At 34.6% G+C, this 23,909-nt stretch overlaps 1 long non-coding RNA gene across 3 annotated transcripts in view; it reads left to right on the forward strand.

Annotated features, from left to right (window-relative positions):
• Positions 1-3,343: 3,343 nt before the first annotated feature.
• Positions 3,344-23,909, forward strand: part of LOC145667443 (uncharacterized) — a 41,328-nt gene continuing 20,762 nt past the window's right edge. For 2 of the 3 annotated variants that reach the window (XR_014127882.1, XR_014127883.1), the window contains exon 1: positions 8,209-8,407. This is a non-coding gene — a long non-coding RNA (uncharacterized LOC145667443). Of the gene's footprint in view, positions 3,500-8,208; positions 8,408-23,909 lie in introns of those variants that run through there. The other variant, XR_014127884.1, reaches the window with a different exon arrangement.

Raw genomic sequence — 23,909 nt, forward strand, 5'->3', positions numbered from 1 at the left:
GGCGATTCCGAACATTAAAAATTTTGGAGATTTTATTTCCCCCACCCTCCATGACGATGGGGGCTCAAGTTGGACGTGAACGGCGTCGGAAGTGTCACTATTCATCTCAGCGACTCTGAAAACTGTGAAAATGAAATATTTAACTTTTACGTCCCACGATTATGCCGGTTAGGTTAAAGGAGACGGTGATTATGAGAAATGAATGAAATGGTGGAATGAAGAAAGTGGGAGGAAACGGGAGAACCCCGAGAAAACCCACGAGCAGGGAGTTTGTCCACCAGAAAGTCCTCACTGCGCGAGCTGGGATCGAACCAGGGACCCCAAGCACCGGAGGTGAACTCTCTACCACTGAGCCACCGCGCCCCCTGAAAACTATGAATTTGACACTAATATTCGTTGAGAGCTCCCTCGTGGCTATATGGTTAACTTACGCGCCTTTCACATGGGTGTCTAGGTTTGATTCCAGGTGGCAGTTCATATAGTTTGATTCCCCTTTTAAGTTGTAGGTTCATGTCTCATATAGCCTTTCTGCTGAAAGGAACTCTAAACTCCAATCCATCACTCCATGCTCGGACTTCAAGATATTCGAAAGCTTTATCTCATCTTTAAGATGTGAAGCATTAGATTTGATGTTCGATCGAGAGCCAAAACTGTTGATCGTAATAAATCTTATTCAAGCTTGTAACAAGGCTTTTGTTTCTGTTCTGTATTCTACGTGCCACGTGCCAACACTTTAACGTGCGTAATACTTTGAAGGATTATCGAGTCATGAATGATAGTTAACTGTATCCTGTGTCGATAACCAAAAAATTGGATATACATCATCGGTATAGATGTTTGTGTATTTATGTGGCCGTGACAGAGCATTAAGTGTTCAATGGCACCAGCTGCACCTTATTAACAGTTAATCGGGGTTAAATAAAATAGTTTAACAATGGAGTAAACATTTTAATGCAAATTAACGTTGAATTGAAGCGAGAGAGAACTATAAATTGGTGCAAAGCAATAGTTCAATATTCTTCCTCAATTCATGTATATTAGCTGTGCAGATATTACATTGCACTGATTAATTGTGTCCAAATACAGTGAACGTAACTATTATGGAAAGGGTTATAATGTGTAATCACACGCACTTTGGAGGAATAGTAACCAAAAAGTTAATTCCTAGTAATTGTTCAAACTGCTAATGAATTCTGACGAAATTTTATGTGGTGGGCTTGTAACGACTGATAGAAATAAATTGTTTTGAATTAGTCCCAGAAGCGACAGTCCTATTAGCGACAGGAACTGTTATCTGTCCTATGAGCGACCGATTCATTTACATTGAGATGATGGAAGATGATATGATTCCCTCTCGTAAAATATGTTTGCCTCTGGCGTTATTAGCGCTCGAACAACCTTGCTACGAAAAATGTACGTGCCAGTAATACAGTTCATCAAATATATTTTCCCTCTCAAATAACTTAGCGAGACCACAGGGACATTTCCATGAAAAGTATATTCTTATGCAATTATTGAAAATCCAGTTGTAATATCTCCTTTCTTCAAAAGCTCTGTTTTCTGTACTTAATTTGATTCAAATCTAATTACTCACTAAGCACAGTAATATATTTTATTTTGAAGAACTTAAATGTGTAACAGTTTTGCCAACTATGTACTTTTTTAGACTTCCAAAGACACTGAATAAAATAAAAAAAAAGTCAATGATAAAAGACAGCTTTTGAGATCCTTTACATCTGATTGGCTATTCTCAACCAATCTCACCAATTACAATGCAGTTCACTCTAAACAATCCAAAAGGTAAACAAACTCTTTAAACTACGTTCCTCCCTATTGTAAGCTACTAAAACGTAAACTAATTGCTTAATTTGCCTTCCTTCCTTGTTTTGACTTATACATAAAAGCTTGTCGTATAGCAATCTGAAATACGAGTAATCCCTTATAACTAGACGAGCTGTTAAGTCCTGCGAGAGATTTGTAACTTGTGTAATAATTTCTTCGAATACTTTTTTTTTTTTTTAAGATTTCTTTGATATCCTCAAGTGGTAAACACCCTCTTTCCATGAGCGCTCGATGGGAAGGCAGGGATCACCCCCCTGGCTCACCAAAATGTATACGTAATATAGCAAACCACGTATATTAAATACCAGATATACCAGACATTGTACAGCAACCATGAAGATGCCCCTCCCTAGAAAATTTTCTTCGGGCGCCCCTACCTCTTTCTGATTTCTTTCTTATGCCATAAACATATTCAATTTAAACTTATGCTCCGCATCATTTTAACATGATTTTTTTAATTATATTAGAATCATAGACAAAGGCGGAGCTACTCTAAATATTTAGTTAGTTTTCCCCTTGATATAGTCAGTGTATTCATAGAAAATAATTCAAAAATATTTAGGAAAAACCATACAAAATATTGTTAGTGTAATGAGAGTAGTCTCACGTATTAAATTCAGGTAGAGCGAAATTTTTCATAGTACATTTTTTAGGTTCTAAATCGCATTAGCATGAAACAAGTTAAAGAAGAGAGAACCTTGTCTTCTTCCATTATCTTAGTATGAACGAATCGGTGACTCATTGAGCAGTTAACAGATCGAATCGGTCGCTTATAGGACAGTTAACAGTTCCTGTCGCTAATAGGAATGTCGCAAGTGTGACGACACCATTGTTTTGGTGGTCAGATAGTAATTGCAAACGTCTCGGAGAAATAATCACTCCAAAAACACTTTTTCCAATAGAGTCCAATGAAAAGTTAGAAAGGCACCAGACTATATGAAAATGATATCAACAATTGAATAGAATTTTCGAAATAAAGAAAAGGAGAAATCTTGTGTTATTTCTTCTATAGATTTTTTTGAAATATATTGGGCCTTATGCAGAGTCATTTTGACGTATGATTAGCGTCATTCTAAAGGTCAGACTACTGCAGGAATCATATGTTAGTCGAATTCTTTAGTATGGCACTAATCACGCGACAGAACGACTCTGCATAAGGCCCAATATATTTCACTTTAGTCACCGTAATACGGTAGGTGTAGTGTTTTATTCAGTCTTCTTGATTTCCAAATGGAGAAGGAATCTAAAGCCTAGGATGGAGGCCATATTCATTACCTACATGCTACAAAGCTTCGTTGTGATCATGTGGATAGCATATGTGCAGGGCTGGATTAACCTATCTGGAGGCCCGGTGCTAGAAAAAAATATGTGACCCCTGCTGACTTCATCTAATACATTTCTGTAAAAGTACAGTAGGAAAAAAAGGGAATATGTTTAATATTTTTGGTCATATTTTATTTTATGATGATGATTGTATCTTCATGATTCTTTTTAGGTAGCCAGTTGAGATTTTGATCAGAGTGGAGGGCCCTGTCCAACTGGAGGCCCAGGGTTATAGGCCCCCTAATCCCCCCCTCTTGATCCGGCCCTGCATATGTGCCTTTTGTGTGGGAGGTTCGGCAGGAGCTAATGTGTAGTTCAGATCGCATGCTAAGCTGTAAGTTCACGTCTCATATATTCTCATATATAAACTCAAATTCAATCCAAATCTAACCTACCTGTTACGCCTATATTTCAAAAGTTGGATGGGGAATTTCTCTTAACCTAACTGGATAGAATACTGATAGAAGTTATCTTAGATATTTTTTTATCTTTTATTTATTTATTTATTATTGTTTTAATCAATTGAGCAAGCATTTTTATTTATTTTGTGCAGGTTGAATATCTAGTATTTTCATGAACATTTAAAACCAATCTGATCATCTAGAGAATTCTCAAGTGTTTCCAAGTCATAGATAGCTTGCAGCTTCTATGATAATTGAAAATTACTTAAGAAGTAGAGCTCTGACATTATCATCTGATATTCAACATCTTCGAACCTGAAATCAGATTTGCGCTAAAAATGCATATGCTAACTATATTTGTGTATGAATGTATTATTATTAGGAAGTATTTTTTTTTTCTTTTTCATTCAGATAATAAGTTTGAACGCAAAATGTGAGAAAAAATAATAAAATAAAGTTTCTCAAATCTTTTTTTCAATCTATTATATTAAACAATGTTTTTCATTATTATACTTAGTATCTACTATATTATTTAGTGGATCTATATATATTATCTAGGAGTTTTCATAAAAATAGTAGATATCAGTAATATCTGTACGTGCATGTGAATCATTACTTTCCTTTTGTATTTACAAGTTGTATGTATCGTCAGCTGATTCCTTTTAGACGAACTCATGTTGCTTCTCTCGGAAATTCCAGAAGATACGCATCATCAAAGATAATTTCTAGACTAAACCAGTATAAATTGGTTTTATCTGTCCATTTTTCTTTTTTCTTTTTTAACTCAAGGAGAGGGTGAGTGAAAGCGAGGGTTGGACGAGGCCTTCTCAAATGACCTTGACTAGAACACCCTTATTGGTAGTGTTGCCAGTTTGGGGTAAAAGTTGCTAAATCTTTGGCATTTGACTTCCAAGATAGCTACAACTTTTTTCCCCGATTGGCGATATTTTTTATTTGTGACACAATCAGCTCCAGGAATATAAATGAATAAAGTTTACCTCGGGACCAAAACACAGTACACCCTGGGCAGTTTAATATGTAACAATAAAGGCGCGGAAAGTGATGTCACAGGACTGCTACCTGTTGAAATTTTCATGACCCAAGTCAACATTTCCTTTTCCAGGGACTAAAGCTTCCAATTGAACCATTGAGTCAAATGAAAGCTGTGAGTCTAGACAACCAATATGGGTGAGGAAAATAGATACACGTGGTGTGAATCAAATGGATACATATGGGATAGAACGTATCAAATGACAATTTGGCGATTTTTGTGCTGCGAACAACCTATTCTTCTGTAATCAAGCACTACTAGTTCGAAACAGTTTTTGGTGTTTCTTCTTTATGTTTCTCATGTTTCTTTTCGTTTCTTTCAACTAACGTAAGGGATAAGTTGAGTAAGTATACGAAAGCTTGACCATCCTTCCACAATCTCGCTTTGTTTCCTGTTACGACAGCCCTCTAACGGAAGACATTTGCAACCTTCTTGTAATTTGCACGCATCCATTGAGAGCTATAAGCAATATTAATAGCAAGCATATTAGCGTAGAAGCGTATTGAAGTGGGTATTAGATTCTATTTTTGGACTTCTTCCTCTTCTTTTTGTAAATTTTTACATATCTTTACTAAAAATTCACTCTGACCTATGCACTTATATTATTACTAATCTGTGTTACAGTTTTGACAAGGTCATTTTCTTCATTAGAAACATTATTTGATATGCAGCTTCGGAAATAGGCAAGGGCGCTGATCTTGGGGGGGGGCGCCCCCAAAGCTTATGTGGGGCCCTCTATTGTATTTATGAATATACAATATTTGGCACAATTTGAATGCAATTCGTCTTAAAATCCTGCGTCTGAATGCCCCCCCCCTAAATTTACAGTGAAATCGGCGCCCTTGGAAATAGGCCTATATATCAATATAATAGACAACGAAAACTAAAATGAGCAGTTTTTTTTTTTTTTTTTTTTTTTTTTTTTTTTTTTTTTTTTTTTAATGTCGGAAATATGATTCCCACCTTTAAGTGACTTTTCAACCCAAATTGGAGTCATTTGATCTCTCGTTTAGTGATTTCTTGTGGCAACATTTTGGCAACAATGCTGGAGTCAAGTGAAGTTTTATTGTGGACACGAAACACTACTTTCAAAAACAATGTGTTATTTTTCTTTTTTTTCATCGTTTCATTAGGCAGATTTTAGTCTAACTACCTCAATAAGGGATCTGGTTCGATTGCGTTGCCTTATGTCGGAGGAATGTTATGTTCTTGTTGATTTAAGAGTAGCGTTCCTTTTCAGCACCGAGGCGGTATGAGACGTGGGTCTAAACCACGTAATACATTCAAATTTTAATGCTCTTCCACCAGGAATCGAACTCCGGGCCACTTGATCGCAAGCTCTTGTAATATATTATCCAGGCGCCGGAACCTGGGGGCCCAGACCATCCCTTAAGACCCCAAAATATTTTCGATGTTTCACTATCATTTTTCTGTTTTTACTTCTATCTTGGATCGTGCTTCGACCAAGAAGAAGGATTACAAACAGAAATTCAACGCAGAATAAAATGTGTCTATGTAAATCAGAGAAAGATGAGCGGACTGTCGTGATAAGAAAGTGGCCGTGTATGAATAAAACTGGCGGTAATAAGACCGGCCATATGATATACAGTGGTGAAACCTGGCAATCACAAGGACCTGCCAAAAGAGGATGAAAGTGGCGGGAATGCGAATGTTAAGATGGATGTGTAGTGTGAGAAGGAAGGGTAGAATAAATAACGATTACATGAGAGCCAGTGTTAAGGCGGGACCCTTGAGTAAAATGTTTGAAGAATGAAGGCTGAGATGTACAATAGAACGAAGAAACGATGGCTATGTGGGAAAGAGAACTGTAAAGTTCGAAGTATCCGGAAAAGGAAAAGGGGAAGACCCAGGATGTAATGGAAGGACAAGGTACAAGATGATCTGAGGGGGAGGGGGTGGCGAATAGAGGATGTCCAGGAAAGAGTCGGCCCTTGGCAATTTGCCGCCCCATGCAATGGCATCATTTGCTGTCCTCCACTTTCTCCAGAAAGAACAAATTTTAGAAGTCACTGTTTTAAGTATGCTACCTCATCATGAACAACGAAGGGAAAGGAAAAATCACTCGCACTCAGAAAGGCCTAAACATTACAAATACAATCTCGTTGTAAATCTATTATGTTACTGAAAGATAAAGCAAACACACCTGTAGAGGAAAGATGGTAACCCTATTTATAAAATTCAATATCGAGCTTCAATCTCAATATATCAGTTTGCAATGCCAGTGCAACTAGCTCTATTATCTTTATTTCTTGATTTTCCTAAAACATATGTTAAGATTTTAAAAAAAAACTTGTTACCACCTTCAGTGATAAGGAACTTATTTATGACAAAGACAAGACTAGTTTTCATATCACAACTATGAACTAACTAAATGGAACAGGTGTTCGAGAATTGAGTTCTTATATTTGGCAACAATGAAAACGATTAATGCTGGGATTGTTTGACCATTTGCTTTAGCACTGTCCATTTGACCTTAAACTAATGCGACCTAAACAATTTATAAATGTATTATTTCAACACAAGGTCAGCTTAGTATATTTAACAACCATCATCATGAAGTCTGTTTCCAATAAGAAATATTTATTTTAAATAAAATACTTATGACAGATATTGCCGCCCCGTGCAAATGCATCTGTTACGCATATGGTAGAGCAGGCCCTAGTCCAGGATACCGGAGAGTGGAGGAAATAATTAAAGACCGAAACGACGCCCTTCCCCCATAAACGTGGGAAAGGACAGAAACAAAGATTTATTATTATTACAGGGATGCAAATAAGCAACAAAGTTTTACTAGCCCAAGAAAAAAAGCTACTAGCCACATCCAACAATAATAGAAATCATGTACTTACCTTCGTATGATAAATACTCGCCCTCACGGATGAACCACTCGCCCTGGGCGAGTGGTTATTTGCATCCCTGTATTATTATTATTATTATTATTATTATTATTATTATTATTATTATTATTATTATTATTATTATTATTATTATTATTATTATTATTATTATATTTATATTTATTGAAGTTTGGCGTGCCTTTCCAGCACCGATATCTATAGTAGGTGCGGGCCTCTTGTTTAAGAGATTCTAACTAGTAATCCATTCAAATTTTAAGGTATTCCAATCTCATTGGGCCAGGATCCCGTGAACCTAAGGCGTACGCACTAGCCACTAGAGCAGTGAAGAGGGCTGTTACTCTATTACTATAACTTTAATCTATTATTATTGCGAAATGTAGGCGTACTGCTCTTATTTTTAAAAATCTAAAGGAAACAAGAAAGTATCAAGAACAAGCAAAACACATTGAAGATTGCATGATTTTCCACGAAAGGTATTTTTCTGTTTCTTTTTTCTACCTTTTTTTTTTTTTTTTTTTTTTTTTTTTTAACAAATATTCATGCATGTTTCACGTGCTGACCACGAGATCAAGTTTTGGAGTGAGCGGGTATCGACTTCAGAAGAGAAAGAGAAAGAGAGATGGACATCCTGGTATGTTGCACGAAACCAGATAAAATTTGAATGAGTAGTGTCGACTGTCGCAACATGCGGTCAGAGTTGCGAAGAATCTTTTCATGCTAACAAAAGACTAGAGCCAAACGCTTCAACTATACGTGTTCTCTAACTTTGTTTTGGCAATGTCCCAGAGTAACAGAGCCATCGGATTGAAAATCTCACTCACTCACAGTTCCATTAGCAACGAATTCACTTTGGTTGTCCTTTCAGCGACCTTCATGTTCGGTTGGACGGTGTGAACGAATCTATGGCCTTGGTAATAATTGTTTTCACTCTTTCTTTTTCTTTATAATTACAAAAAGAAATAACGTGCATAAAAGTTTGCAAGTGATAAGAAGAAATTACAACTGACCAGAGAACATAGTGCAGTAACACTATACATTATCTGATCATATTAGTTTCCGCATAGATTTAAGATATTTATTTCCCTTAGCAAAAACAAATATTTATCTGAAAGATTAGAATTACTTCGACCTTTAAAACAACGTTTTATCACAACTTGTTATGAAGAAATAAACATTTAGAATTTACTACAGAACTCATTACTTTACAATACATGAACTTGGCTTAATAAATAAGCAAATAAGTATGATATGAAGCATCGTAATCAGTTTACGATTCATAGTGCTAGTGAAATAATTTGGCTTCCTTTGCTTGATGATTATTTTATTTATTATTATTATTATTATTATTATTATTATTATTATTATTATTATTATTATTATTATTATTATTATTATTATTATTATTATTATTATTATTATTATTATTATTATTAATGAAGGTTTGAGAATTCAATACTGCATCTGAAATCGTAGAAGGGATCAGACAAAAAGCATTCAATCCCATTTCGCCTAACCTTATCTCGCCTAAGGACTTCAGCCACTGATTTCTGCAAGTAAGAATTTCCGACATTTTAGTCGAGATGAGAATTGCTATCTTGTTTAATCCCATCTCGCCCAAAATGGTAACGAAGGAATTTCTGTGCTAATGAGGAAATTTATGTACAGCACTACATTATTAACCACCAGACTACGAAAATGTTAAAACAAATATATTTTGTTTTTTTTTTTAAAAAAGTCTACACTAGTATTAATCTTTATCACAGATCGTACATGCCTTGTATAAAAATCAATATCCTGATTTCAGTATTGATATTTTCTGTCAGCTATATATCAATATGAAAGATAATTTTCTAAAAAAAAAAAAAAAAAAAAAAAAAAAAAAAAAAGAAGTTGTTTACGAGTAAATTGGATTTTGATTTTCATTTTATATTATACGAATAGGGGGAGTCTATTATTTTTATTCTTGGAGAAAGAGCTGAGAAGTGTGAAAGCACATTTTAGAATCTCCTGAAAAACTTAAAATTTGGCATCCAGCATGTACACATACCAATAGACCAGCGTTTCCCAACCTTTTTCAACTTGCGGCACACTACAGGTGTAACTTGAATTCTCCCGGCACACCCATATATATATATATATATATATATATATATATATATATATATATATATATAATTACTACTATTATTTGTAAATATAAAATGCCGTGGTATTTTAATGTGATTACTGATCTTCTTACAGAGAAGAAAGCTCGATCACTGATTTCCCCCCGTGGTAAATCATTATGCTTATTTTTCATTCTAATTTTAAAATAGAAAACAATTGCAATGAAATATAGGACTCGGGTTTTAAAAAATCCACTTTCTCTTTCGAAAACTGTATCTAACCTTTAACTAAAAGGGAAGATCACTAAATAACGAACAAATAAACAAATCTCCTATGCTTTTAAAACACAAATGTAGGTAATTTGTATGCATGTTTGCTTTGTTGAATTTATGTTAAAATTTCAAGTTACGAAATAGTCTGCAACAATAAAGAAGCAATAATTGTCATGACAATGATAAATATGTTTTTCAACATTAAAAATGTACAGAAAACTAACACAGTATGAAACTTAAAATTGTAGATTTATAGTAGAGGTTCATAGTAATGTTAAATACAAATATACATTTTCCCCTATTTCTTGCAATTTGGTTCCTATAGAATTAATAATTTGTTTCATTTCCTCGCGGCACACCAGTGTGCCGCGGCACACCGGTTGGGAAACGCTGCAATAGACAAACAAAAGCATGAGAAACAAACGTGCTTCCTGTTGCTGAAATTACTGCTGCCACACAGCGGAAAGTGTGTTCTAAGTGTTTAAGCGTGTTCACCTCTGTGAAGTAAAGTAACGAAGTAATTTCTAGGATTTACTTAAAAAAAAAAAAAAAACTGTGACAAACATCTTGGCATTTCAGTTAAACGAATAAAACACAAGCTTTGACGCGATGTTGCCGAGTGCTAAGGGGAGTGGCTATGGCTAAGCAGACATACTATAGGGCGATCAGGTGATAGGGGATAGACGTAGATGTGTACAAAATAAACGTGACAATACCATTGGCCTCTCATTTGCTAGCAGCATTTAAAGGGAACTTGGAGCGCCGCCTTCAAATGCCAAAATGTTTGTCACGCCGTTTTTTAGGACCTTTTGTGTAATTTAAATCTATCCAAGGACAGCAGACTTCATTTCTGACCATTTTTTGATTTTCTATTCCAGTAGTCGGTCACGCTGAGATCTATGTACTATCAAAAGTTGATAATGGCGTAATTAAAAATTCCCTAATTAACAGTAGGCTATATACTGTACATCGTTTTCACAAGTGAACTAATAGCATTTTAAATTTAATTTAAAAGCTTGTAGCATAATTTGCTATCACGTAAAAATGTACTTTTCATGTTTTGCCACCCTCGTGTAGAAATATTCTGGCAATAAATGTATCTCTGAACGTGATTGGATTTACTATTGCATTGACTTTTGGCTCATCCTAGATAGATATAAGAAATACTTATGAAGTTAATAAAACTAACACACCTAAGTCAACATTGCAGGTTTTTTCTAACGGAAACACAAAATAGTTGGCAATCAATTTACACTTGTGTCAGTTTTTCCATGAAAATGCAATGAAAGAAAAGTGTCTTGTTAAACAAATAAATAAACAAAACTCACACGAATACGAGATAAACAGTTAATATAAACAAGCGACTAGAAGATACGGTACTTTTCTGTTTGCATTGCCGTCATCTGTCGTCGCTAAGTGAAGATCGTATCATACTTAGACAATGCATCACTTGTATGGTGAAAGGGCTTAAACGCCATTAGAAACAGGATAGGAAGAAAAGAAATTCCATTCATGTACTCTTCAAATGTTGATTCATTACTTCAAAAAGCGACAAATCTCTTAACGGCTTTTCTGAAACTACCGAAAAGCAATGAATCATATCCTATCTTTGGCATCGATTCAAAATCAGTTACGTACAGGAAATAGTGTTGCAAGAGAACAATTTTAACTTTTCATGAATCGAATATTCGTTTAATCATGTATCATTTTATCACAAATCAATCATGTAACTCAAGGATAGAGGATCTGCCTGTACAACAAAATTGTGAGGCCACACGCCACAGTTACGCCACACCCACTCTACCCGCTCCGCCCAATAGCATTGCAATATTCTGCGCCAACATTCACGGAGGAAACGAGAATAGCCAATCAGATGTGCAGATACTCGGTTGTTGATTTTTTTTTTTGGGGGGGGGCTTCATTAAGTTATTAGGATGAAAATACGTATGGGCAGATCCTCTATTTTATAACATCCTTGGTGTAATTTATAATTTTGACTTGTTTACTATTCCTAATCTTTGTCTAAATCACTTTTACTTACATGAAAGAAAGCTTAAAGTAGGAGGAAAGAGGAATAATACCCAGTGGTTAAGAATTCCAGCATATTTCTTAATGGCTGCGTGGACAATCATGCAATCATGACGACAAACATTAACGATGTTTATATTTTTTTAAACCGAATATATTTTATTTGACAAGCATAAGATAATCGTATTTAGTCGTACAATAAATTCCCATTTAATCTGAATCATGTTGCGTTACATTGACTTTCATAATATATGAAGTTTAAAAGAAATGAAACTTCTACTTTTACAACACACAATTATGCTCCATATGCTGAAGGAGACGGATGACTAATGAAAGTGAATGGTTGTGAAAGAATTAGTGGAAGGAAACTTATAAAATCCATGTGCATTATGTTGTCCACTACAAACTTACATAGCCTGAGATTAGAGATGTAAAAAAAAAAAAAAAAAAAAAAAAAAAAAAAAAAAAAACTTTCATATAAAACCGGGTTTTGGGAGGGACGGATTTTTTTTGGGGGGGGCTTGGGCTTTTCATGACTTTCATGACTATTTTCAAATAGCATTGTTGTTTTCCTGAAATGGATTCTGAAAGTAGAAAAATGCCTTAACAATATCCAGTACTTGTGAGTTCTATGTTCCATCTGAGGTTGGCTGTCTTAATGGCCTTAAGCTGGTGTAGCAATTGTTTCCAACAAGTGTGCGTTATGCAACCACCATATCCAAAATGTAATTTTGGTTGCTTAATCATTTTATCAATTTTATTTTTTTGTTTTTTACGTATTCTGTGTTTTAATTACTTTCGCTTTAGTGTGAAGAAATAGCCACGTTTTTTTTTTTTTTTTAGATTTAGTCTTGAGTTGTATGAGAATATTTTTTTTTCTGGAACGTGTGGCAGCTTAGTCCAAGGAAATTTCGGTGCATAAAAAAATCGGTGTAGGGAAAACTCGGTGTGGGGAAAGTTAGGTGTAAGGTGAATTCAGTGTAATCCATATTGCATATTACCACTTACGATAACTTACGAAATTCATATTATGAAAACGAAAACACCGTAAAATGCACCGAGTAAAATTTTATTACCTATTCCAAGAAAAGCAAATTTATTTGTTTGCTTTGAGACATATCTCTTGCATGTCTTTTGTGGAGTATTACTATAATAAGTTTTCATCACACAATGAATTTGACACTTTTTGTCAGAAATAAAACAATTGCAACTATAACTTTAAAGATAGAAACTACTAAAAACACCTTCCATATAATACATCATAGAACATATAGCCCTATATACATATGTAAGATGCAAAAATATATTGACCGAAAAGGTCTTACGAGGAAACCGATTCAAGTGTGACACGAAATTCTGGACGAGTTTATGCGAAAACGAGGTGTTTTTGTATACAATTAAACCCATTAGAGGGAAAAACCCTCGATCTCAACCGTTCTGGAGATATAGAGGAATAAGGGGAAACCTAATGATATGATATTTTGCGAATTTTTAAATATGTAGCGATAGTACAAGTAAAAAAGAGACTTTTAGAAATGAAGAATTTCTTTATCCACGAAACTATAGTAATACGTCGCCTTAGACATGAGGGTTACAAAACCTAAGAGTCTATAAAAATTGTAGGGTAGGAATGTTTTGGACGGGGAAGGTGAAAATATCGGAGTTCCATTGTTGCCTAAAATGGGCGTGTAAGGTGTCTATGTACAGATTTCTTGGCACGCTGAATCGAGTAAAAGCATCATCAATCAAATAGAACCAGAAAAGTTAAAAAAAAAAAAAAAAAAAAGTGGCCATCCGAATTTTCCGATCATTTATAATTTCTACAATTTTTAACCGATCGGAACTGTATGTGATATACAGTATATAAAGCCTACAGGTTTTGTTTTTCTAAGTGGAAAATACTATTTTTGTTTATTGATTTATATTTTGCATTTTAATATACTTATGTAACACAACTACACACTGTAGTACTTACGTTTGTAACAATATGTGTTTATGTTTCATATTATTTGATTTGTTTTTCTATAACGCTTTTGCACAGAACATGAAATTGTATTTTTGTTCACATAATAGCGTCTCTGTTCCTTTGGTAATATAATTAATACATTTTCATACCATCTTTTCTCATTTTCTACGAACTAAAGACATGATATATTAGCAAGTAATATCATACAGTTTTGTTCTTCGTGTCAGTGGCATTTATTATTCCTAATAGCCCTTCTTTTTCCGGCCCCGGGTAAAAGCTACGCCACTCACCTCAACATTCAACAACACTTTTATTCGCTCTGGTGCATCCTTCTTGACATTTAAATGCAATTTTCAAACATATTCACTCGCAACACAGCCGAAAATCCACAAAATATCAGGGCGTCAGATTTCCCCTTACCCCTCTATATCTCCGGAACGATTGAGATCGAGGTTTTCTCTCTCTCTCTCTCTCTCTCTCTCTCTCTCTCTCTCTCTCTCTCTAATGGGTTTAATTGTACGCAAAAACACTTCGCTTGCTCATAAACTCGTCCACAATTTCGTGTCACACGAATCGGTTTCCTCGTTAGTGGGATGGGCAATATAAAGCAGGATGGTTTTATCAGATAATACTGTAGTTGTACAAATAGTTGACTTCTCTTCCAATCAGATATTTCAGTTTAGGTGCCTTAAGTTAAGGTAAACAAGTACTGTAACCCTATTGGCTCCTTATTGACTTTTCCAATCAGGCGTAGATATTTTAGTAAATGCATTTATTCTTACACCTTTGAGTAACATGATGAATAAAGAAACTATGTCGTTTTTGAAAAATTTAGATTTAAATATTTATTTATAAAATAGACATAAATTGTTAGAACATTTCTGAAAAATGTGTTATTTTATTTATTTTTGGAAGTAGAAAAATCTAGGAGAAACCCTCTAAAACAGAAAAGAAAAAACAAGTTTTAAATTAGAATGTCGATTGGTAGCGATGGTGTCTTCGCTAAATCACACGAACGGACATCGAAAAACAAATTACTCGTCATGTAAGGGTCATAAAATGGTAAAATCTCCCGAAATCTCAAATTCAGATTATTTCACGATCACAATTATTTTAATTCCTTATAGTAGACATAATACGCTCCTTTATCCTCAAACTTAAGTTTCTAATGGATCCTACGATCTACTACAACGAATCTTTCTTTACATGTAGCATTCTCCACACCGAATTTTGGTACACCAAACTTTCCGTGCACCGAGTTTTCCTACACCGAGATTTCCTGCTCCCATATATATCTAAATGTGGGAAAGAACTAAATGTGGTGGCGTCTTTCCTGTTAGATTATATTGCCGATTATGTGCCTCTTAGTGTAAAAGAATTGCATCTTTTCTCTGATAATTATCCTGGACAAAATAAAAACCACACATTGTGTCGCGTTCTATTAGCATTAACAGACACTGGACGATTTTAGAAGATTGTGCATCATTTCCCACGCAGAGGTCACTCATATCTTCCGTGCGACCTGAATTTTAGTGTTATTCGACGTCTCATTAGAAATTGCAGCCGTATTTATACATTGTACGAACTGTGCACGCTAATCTGTAATGCAACTCGTGGTGGTCAAAATACTGTCAAACTTATCGACACCAGTAACATTACCGATTTTGCAACGTAGTGGCCTCGTCTAAAAAAAAAAAAAAAAAAAAAAAAAAAAAAAAAAAAAAAAACTGTGAAAACTACCATGTGTTCCTACAAAAATAGCAGTATTTTCAGATTTCTAAGTATCAATACTTTGAATATTGTGTGGATAAGGGCACTGTCAAAGTATCAGAATTTCAGAATTTATTAAAGGTTTGATATCTGACACCTTTTGCCAAGAATTGTACTTCCTTCGCCATGTACGTTCCCAGCTGCTCGTATGCCAATCAAGCTTGCTAAATTGAAGGATATACGAACTGCCTTCTCGTATGAACTGCCTGACGATGTCAAAGGATTTCATGAAGAGGTTCTTCAGTGGTTCACTACAGACGACAATGAAGCAGACTCAGATGTTGAATAATACATGCATGTACGAACTCATACATTATTGCACTTTAAACACCAACAATAAAATCCAGAAAATGTATTACACTGTCATTCATCAACGAATCTATAATTTTCTATGGAAAATACAACCTAACATAACTCACGTGGGCAGTAGTGATGAGTAAATTCCCGGGAAGATTCCCAAAAAAGGGAATTTTCGGAAATTTATGTACAATCACAAAGAAAATTGCATTCTATTACTATACTATGATTTCAAAGTTAAATTCGTTTTTATATCACACTATATTATTACTGTTGTCCCCAGAGGAGTCTTTAAAATGTATATTCTGAACGGTATTATGTTATTTTATTAATATTTTATTATATTTAGAGAGTATGCATAAATGTATATTTATTTACAATATGTTCTATCAAGTAAATATGTGTGAAAAAATGGTATAGTAAGTCCTAATACTTTTAAACCGCTAAACAGTTTAAATTTACATGTAAGTGGGTTTTCTACACTTGACTCTACTTCTGATATTATAAACATATTAAATTTTTAAATGTTATAAACAAATTAGGTTGGGTAACTGCTAGAAGATACATGTCCCACCATTTTATCAATATTTGCCCATAAATATTTATGTTCACAATACATTTGCAAGGTACTGACTTATCTTTATAATTTTGCACGTAACATTGCCACACAGGACCTTTCTTCCTACCCATTTCTCGAAATTACATACGTTAATTCACATGTAAGGAAGTCCGAGTACCTCTTCAGAAATTCGAGTCAGAGAGAGCAGACAGACCGACGTCTATTACTAAGGGTGGTTCGGGGTGCATTAATAATACTTCATCTCTATTTTTACATAATTTTTAAATTATTTTATAAAATGGTTCCTTTTCATTATTTATAAATTAGTACTTTGCTACTTTTTAGTGCAAATGAAAATGAGACTTAAAATCATATTATTAGTTATATAAGGTACAGTCAACGAATTTTAAATTTTTTAACCTTTAAATTATTTAAAATCTAGAAGTAAATAATAATAAATGAAAATAAAATAATTAGTCATATGTAGGGCAACCATAAAGCATAAAAAGCAGTAAAAGCATAATGGAATGTTTCACCTATGGTTGGTATGGTACCATATCTGTCATTTTGACCACTTTACATATCCAAATTTGCTAATCTTGTAAGCATAATAAAGCATAATTTACAGAAATAAAGCATAAAGCATAATGCTTAATGCTTTTTTATTCCAGAACCCTGTCTATGTGTACTAAAAAGAAAAATATGTTAATATATTGTGTGCAAAAGAAAAAAATCAATAAAGGCTGTTATCAATGCAGCAAACAATGGAAATCAACCGGCAATTGCCTTTACCTGTAACAATGCAAAGTTCGAATTCCTCCTCTCTCCACACCTTCCGCTCAGAATTACCCCCCTCAGTTTGTGTTAAAATGCAAGCAAGAGAGGTTGTGCTTATTCCAAGATGCCAAAATCAAGAGTATATGCAATCTCAGGGAGAGGCACGTAGCCAGGATTTCGTGAAGGGGGGGGTCCGTGGCATGAAATACTATGGTCATCACACCAGGGGATCGATCATTCTAAACAATTTTACTGGAACATATATTGGTTCGTTTAGCCAGGATTTCGTAACGGGGGGGGGGGGGACATGAAATTCTGAAGGCCCAGGAGCTCGATCAATCTAAACTACTTCACTATCAACTTATATTGGTTTGTAAGGATATGTTGGTAAATATTTTAATAAACTATGAAGAAATCTCGAGTAAAATAATAATAAAAATAACGTATTGAAAAAGATTATACAATATTTACATCCTTCCTCTGTTTATTCAAATATAACAATTTTCCTTTCATTATGACCTCAACTATTATAAAAAGTACATACTCAATAATGTCTTGTAAAATATTCTGCAATATCTGCGTTCCTTTTTCTGTTGAATCAAATGTTAACAGAACTTTCTTTCCACGTATATTTTTGTTTATATTATTCCGCCAACTATTGTCTGTTTCAAATGACAGGTTAAAGGAGCAGTAGAAAATTGTTTTTGAAATAACATGTTTGATATTGCAAGGATGCGATGACGAAAAATTATGATAAAAAATGTCCACCCTGTTACACAACGGCACTATGCTTTCGGAAGCTTGAAATCTCCCTGACTAGTAGCAGAAATTCTGAGAATTCCGAAACTTTTCTAGAAATTTCAAATACCCTGACTCTTCCAGGATATATCGGTCACCTCACAACCATGTATTGCAAGTAATACAAATTTCCCCATAAGAAAGAGTAACCAAAAGCTTCCTGTAGTTTATTTTTAACGCTGATCCTTCTTTTTCTCATTTCATTTTGTTTCATCCTTCCCTAATTTTTTTCATTTCTGGTCTCGAAGGGGAGGGTCTGGACCCCCCCGGACCCCCCTTGGCTACGTGCCTGTCAGGGAGTAAGAAAATTCCCAACTGACCATTTCAAAGTAGAAGGCGGTAATCTATTTTGCACTATTTGTTCTGAATTCATTAAATATGAGAAGTCTACTGTGCAGCTACGTGTTTCCTCTTCGAAACACCGCTTAAGAAAAATTGCACAAAATTAGGTAGTATGTTGTATTGATGTAATTTTTAGAGGGGGAAATTGTTTCATATCCATTTCTATGGCCTGTGTGTTAGAAACGAGTAAAATAAAACAATTATGTAATAGAAATGGGTAAAAATGAAGTATAATTCAAGGAGGAGCATATTAAGGCATAATTTAGGAAAAAACATATTAAAGCATAATGTAAGGAAAAACAAAGCATAGTATACAGCTGTATAAAGCATAAAATTGTTTGCCCTAGTCTAGGGTGACCAAATCGTCAACTAGAAAAATCGGGACACCTTTTATTTCTGGATAGGTTGCTCTCCTAAATATATATTTAGCCTCTCATTCTCTCTCTCTCTCTCACACACACACACTCACTCACTCACTCACTCACTCTCTCTGTTTGTATCTCTCACAAAAAAGTGCAAATTTACACTGTTTCTTTTTAAACCTATTGAAAAGGTTGTGGAATTACTTAGATAACAAGTAACTATCAGCAGCTAACAATACATGAAATATTTGAAAACATTACTAAAAATATATGAGCGCTCAAATCTGTCACCCACAGGATTTATAATTACTGTCAGCATCTGATTCCAACTCCCTTTATTTGTTTTTTCTTACTTTTAAACATTATTTCACTTACAACTAGTTTTCTTTTTACTTTCACGTTTATAGTTCTGTACCTTTGTTCCCCTTTCGTAATGGGTTACACAGCGGCGCAAATCTGTCTTTAACATTTGGGGGGGAAGGGGGTAAGATCGTTCCCACATTTTTTTTTTTTTTTTTTTGAGCGATGTTCAACAATGCTGTGGAGAATCAGGAGAACAGTTGTCTTCAACATTGGGAGGCGGGCAAATTTGAGGCTTATTCTGGGGAACATCAATTTCATCTCACTTTCCTTTGTGGCAATCGGACACAAGTCGTCACATTAAAAAAAAAAAAAAAGAAAAGAAAAGAAAAGAAAAGAAAAAAAAGAAAACCTAAGGGTGACAGCCCCCTCCAGTTCCAAGATTGGAGGGGACATGTCCCCCTCATTCCCCCGGGTTTTGCGCCAGTGGTGTTACATCTTAGTCAAATCACGGAAACACTGTACTGTACTGTACTAATGACAGCGCCTCAACCTTCCACCGCCCGAAACAGAGAGTAAAAACAGTTTGTTTTTATGAGGCTTTCAGCCCCTTGCACTGTCGTCTGCGAAGTGGGAGTCTTAGAGGTGGAGGCCTAGGAGGGAAAACAGTGCAGCCCCCATATCCAGTATTTTCCCACAGTTTTTACTTTATTGCAGAAAGGTACCGGAGTCACTACTTTTTCATCCCCACTGTCTCCAGCAGGCAGCAGCGAAGGGCAAGGGGGCACATTGAGATTTGCAAAATTATATTTTCGCTATGCTTTATCTTCGAGCCAAAAATTGTACATTTATTTGTTACACTATCAAAGTTATACAGTTTTTCTGATTTTTCCTCAGAATTATGAAAAAGTGACTCAGGGCCCTTTCTGCAATAAGCCATTCAATATATATATATATATATATATATATATATATATATATATATATATATATATATATAATATATATATATATATATATATATATATATATATATATATATATATATATATATATATATATATATATATATATATATATATATATATATATATATATATAGAGAGAGAGAGAGAGAGAGAGAGAGAGAGAGAGAATAAATGGATAGGTACATAAATAGTGGGAAACATTTAAATTCGTAGAATTTAATACCAATATTCTTTCTTCTTGTTTGGAATAATAACAAAGAACTGGGAGAGAAAGTGCTTTTGCATTGTCAACGTCCGTTTGACCTTAATTCTGTCATTCTGGATGAGTGTTATTTGATTAACAGGAAGAACCAAAAGAACAAAGAAGATTATCTGGCGTTCTTTTTCCAACAAGAAAAGTTAGGATCATTCTTTAAAAGAAGAAGAATAAGAATAAGAAGAAGAAGAAAAATGCAACAATAGCACTCACACAAATGCAGACTTTTTCTTCCTTCCATTCTTTCTCTTCCCTTCTTTCTCTCTCTCTTTTTTAAAACAAAATTGCATTGCAAAAACTCGCTCTGTTCGTGCGCAGAATAACTTATGCTTTTTTTTTTTTTTTTTTTAATCGAAGCAGCACTTTGTCATTATTCAGCGTTTGAGACGTAGTTATCGAGTCTTGCGATAGAAAAGAAACAAGCCAAATAAATTATCCCGAATTGTTTACCTGTAACAACATTGTTTTCTCTTGATCTATAATTGTATTATTGATAAAAAGGAAGAGGAAATCGAGTTAAACGACCTTCGCAAATGTTGTTTTCACTATTTCAAACACCTGAATAATTTTCACCTACTCAATTCGAGGTCGACCACACGCCAGAGGTGAAATACTTAACATAGGTTAACCTAAGGGAAAACTCAGAAACATAATACGTAATGCCATAATGATTCCTGATACAGAAAAAAAAAATATATTAGCAAATACGCAATGCCCTTCCAACCACAACAGTCCTTGCGAATATTCAGATGCATTAATAATAATTATAGATTATTATGAATGTCGTTGAATTGGACAGAATGTAACTTCATCAATGTCACAAACTGAAGTCAGTTTCTTTCTTTCTTTTTTCTTTTCTTTATTTTTACTTATAACATTATGTTATAGTATTGTATTTTTCACTTTTATTTATTTGGTATTTCAAGGTAAAATTGACTTTACTTTCGGTAACCACGTATTCTGAAAAAGGACAGAAATGATATTACATAACAATTTCTTGGTGTGATTTCAGACAGATAAGCTGACTAAACCACGAGTTCAACCAAGTTGGTATCTGGAATTCTGCCGATACACCCAATGAACTAGGAATACGTCTGTTAGTTATTATTAGCAACTTGAGTCGGATTTAGACTTTGTCTGTAGGGTTTCAAATAGAAGAATAAAAATTCCGAAAACTTCATTATTAAAACTTAACTACTTCTAAAACCTTGTAATGGAAGTAAATGGATGTCCCGAGGTTTCGAGAGTTTTTACCTTAAATTTAGTTTCCAATATTTTGAAGATAGTTCTAAAGTAAAGTTGTATTAACCGAAAACCAAATTCAGTTGCCGAAGTATGGCCTAAGAACAAACAGAGATGGCGTGGGTTAATGAAAACTTGATCCATGACCCACCACCCACCTTGACCCATGACCCTCTCTGACCCTACCCCCACCGTCAACCACTCTCACCAATGATTCACACCCTCCTCTCGACACTTATTAAAAAGTTAAAATTCAAATATGTTAATTATCACCCCAACAAATTCTGCATCGTGAAAGAAGAAAGACAAGGGCATCTAAAGTTTGTTTATCGGATTGTAAATCTCTATCGACAATTGTTCAAACATCCGTCCATTGTAAAACTACTAATGGATTTAATGAGAGGTAAGAAGAAACCACAAGAATAGACGGTTTTGTTGATAGTCAACCCAGGGGCGGATCCAGGGGGGGGGGGCGATCGGGGAGATCTCCCCCCCCCAAAAGGGGAAACTTTCTGATTTGATATATATAAATATAAATCTATCCCAGAGTTTAAAGCTCTTAAAAGTAGCTCTAAGTAGCAGTATTACAACCCACCGTCCCCCCCAGAAGTCCGTCCTGAATTCGCCCCTGAGTCGACCTCAGTCGCCGTAAGTGCTTATTTTTCATATCAAACATTTTATAATTACATATAACATTATATCATAAACATTTATTAGATGTATCATCATTAATATTTAGAAATTGGGGAGAGGAGTATTTCTGCTTCATAATATTGTACGCTTGTGAAAAAAAAAAAAAAAAACATATTACAAGACCAGTATCTTTGAGAAACAGGCCCATGGAATTCAGAACAATTCATGGGGAAAGCAGCTCAGGTTATGTAATCCAGGAATGTTCTGGCTAAACATGGATGTCTGGAAAACCTGCTCTAGTACCTCTACAGAGAATTCGTTAGATCTAGAAAACCCACAACATTCACTCATGTACCCTCGGAATATATATACAAGGTGTTTCAAAACAACACCGACAACGTTTGGGAGGTGATTCCTAACACCAAGATAAGATGAAAAGTATAGACCAATCTGGGTGCACAAATGATTCCTTTCAGAGTTATATTCTGCCGAAAACATGAAAAAATGAACTTTAAAGGTTCATAGCTTTTAAACTATGGGACCGACCGTAGTCGGGTTAATATTTCACTTAGGAATTGAAATGTGCGATGTGCCCTATCCCAAAATCCATGTTTCAGAATCCTTAGGTCCTCATGCAACAATTTTTATAGAGGGAGCTACGGGTACGGGCATATAATTTAAAGTACTCACCAACTACCTGTATAAAAATTGTTGCGAAAGTACCGCAGGATTTTGAAAGGTGGTTTTTGGATAGGGCACATAGTTGTTCCTAAGTGAAGTCTTGACACGACTACGGTAGGTCCCATAGTTTTGGAGCTATGGATCTTTAAATTTCATTTTTTCATGTTTTCGGCAGCTTATAACTCCAAAAGGAAGCATTTGTCCACCCAGATTCATCTATACTTTTTGTCTTATCTTGATGTCAGAAATCACCTCCCAAACGTTGTCAGTGCTGTTTTGAAACACCATATATATATTAGGAAAAGAAAGATAATAAAATATTGGTATATTTTAAAAAGTGCAAAATTTCCAAATAAAACCCATGGAAAGAAAATATATATTTTTCTTAAAAAAAAAAAAAAAAAACGGATTTTCTGAGCCCTTGCATCTTTACAGAACAAATGTAAATAATAATTTACGATGTTTTCAACTGTAGTAAGCCACGAAAACTCCAATTTGATAATTTAAAGGATTAGAGGTTGAAGGTGTCACGTTACATTATTTCGAGAAGTTGAGTTCTAGTCGATGTTTCCTCGTTTGGATGAAGGGATTCAGAAACGCTGAAGAGTATAAGAGGACAGACAACGTTGTGACCTCAATTTCTTCGACCACTTTCACCTTCTCATCCCTTTAGTTTGTTTTCTTGAATTTAGGCTGCCCCTGTTTATAAGCCTATTCAATATAAAATGATAACAATAATATGATCAAGATACCTTATTGTGTAGAGTGGTATTTCTCTGTTTACTTGAATGGAAAATGTTGTAATGATTCTGTATATGTAGTTTGTGAAATTCTAATTTAAGAGGGCGGGGGCGGGGATAGAAAATCAATGGTAACCAGAAACCTCCGAACCTATAATACTTTTAAAAAAAAATCTAGAAGGGTTTGTAGAGGTTGTTAAGGAAGAGCACAATTCTTAATACTTCTATTCGAAACTCAAAAATCCAAACCTGAACATAACACACGTTTGTTGTTAAGCAGACGTTTTGTGTATATACAACACGTACTAATTTCTAA

Source organism: Thermobia domestica, chromosome 13 (assembly GCF_964235325.1).
Source record: "Thermobia domestica chromosome 13, izTheDome1.hap1.1, whole genome shotgun sequence".
NCBI lineage: Eukaryota > Metazoa > Arthropoda > Insecta > Zygentoma > Lepismatidae > Thermobia > Thermobia domestica.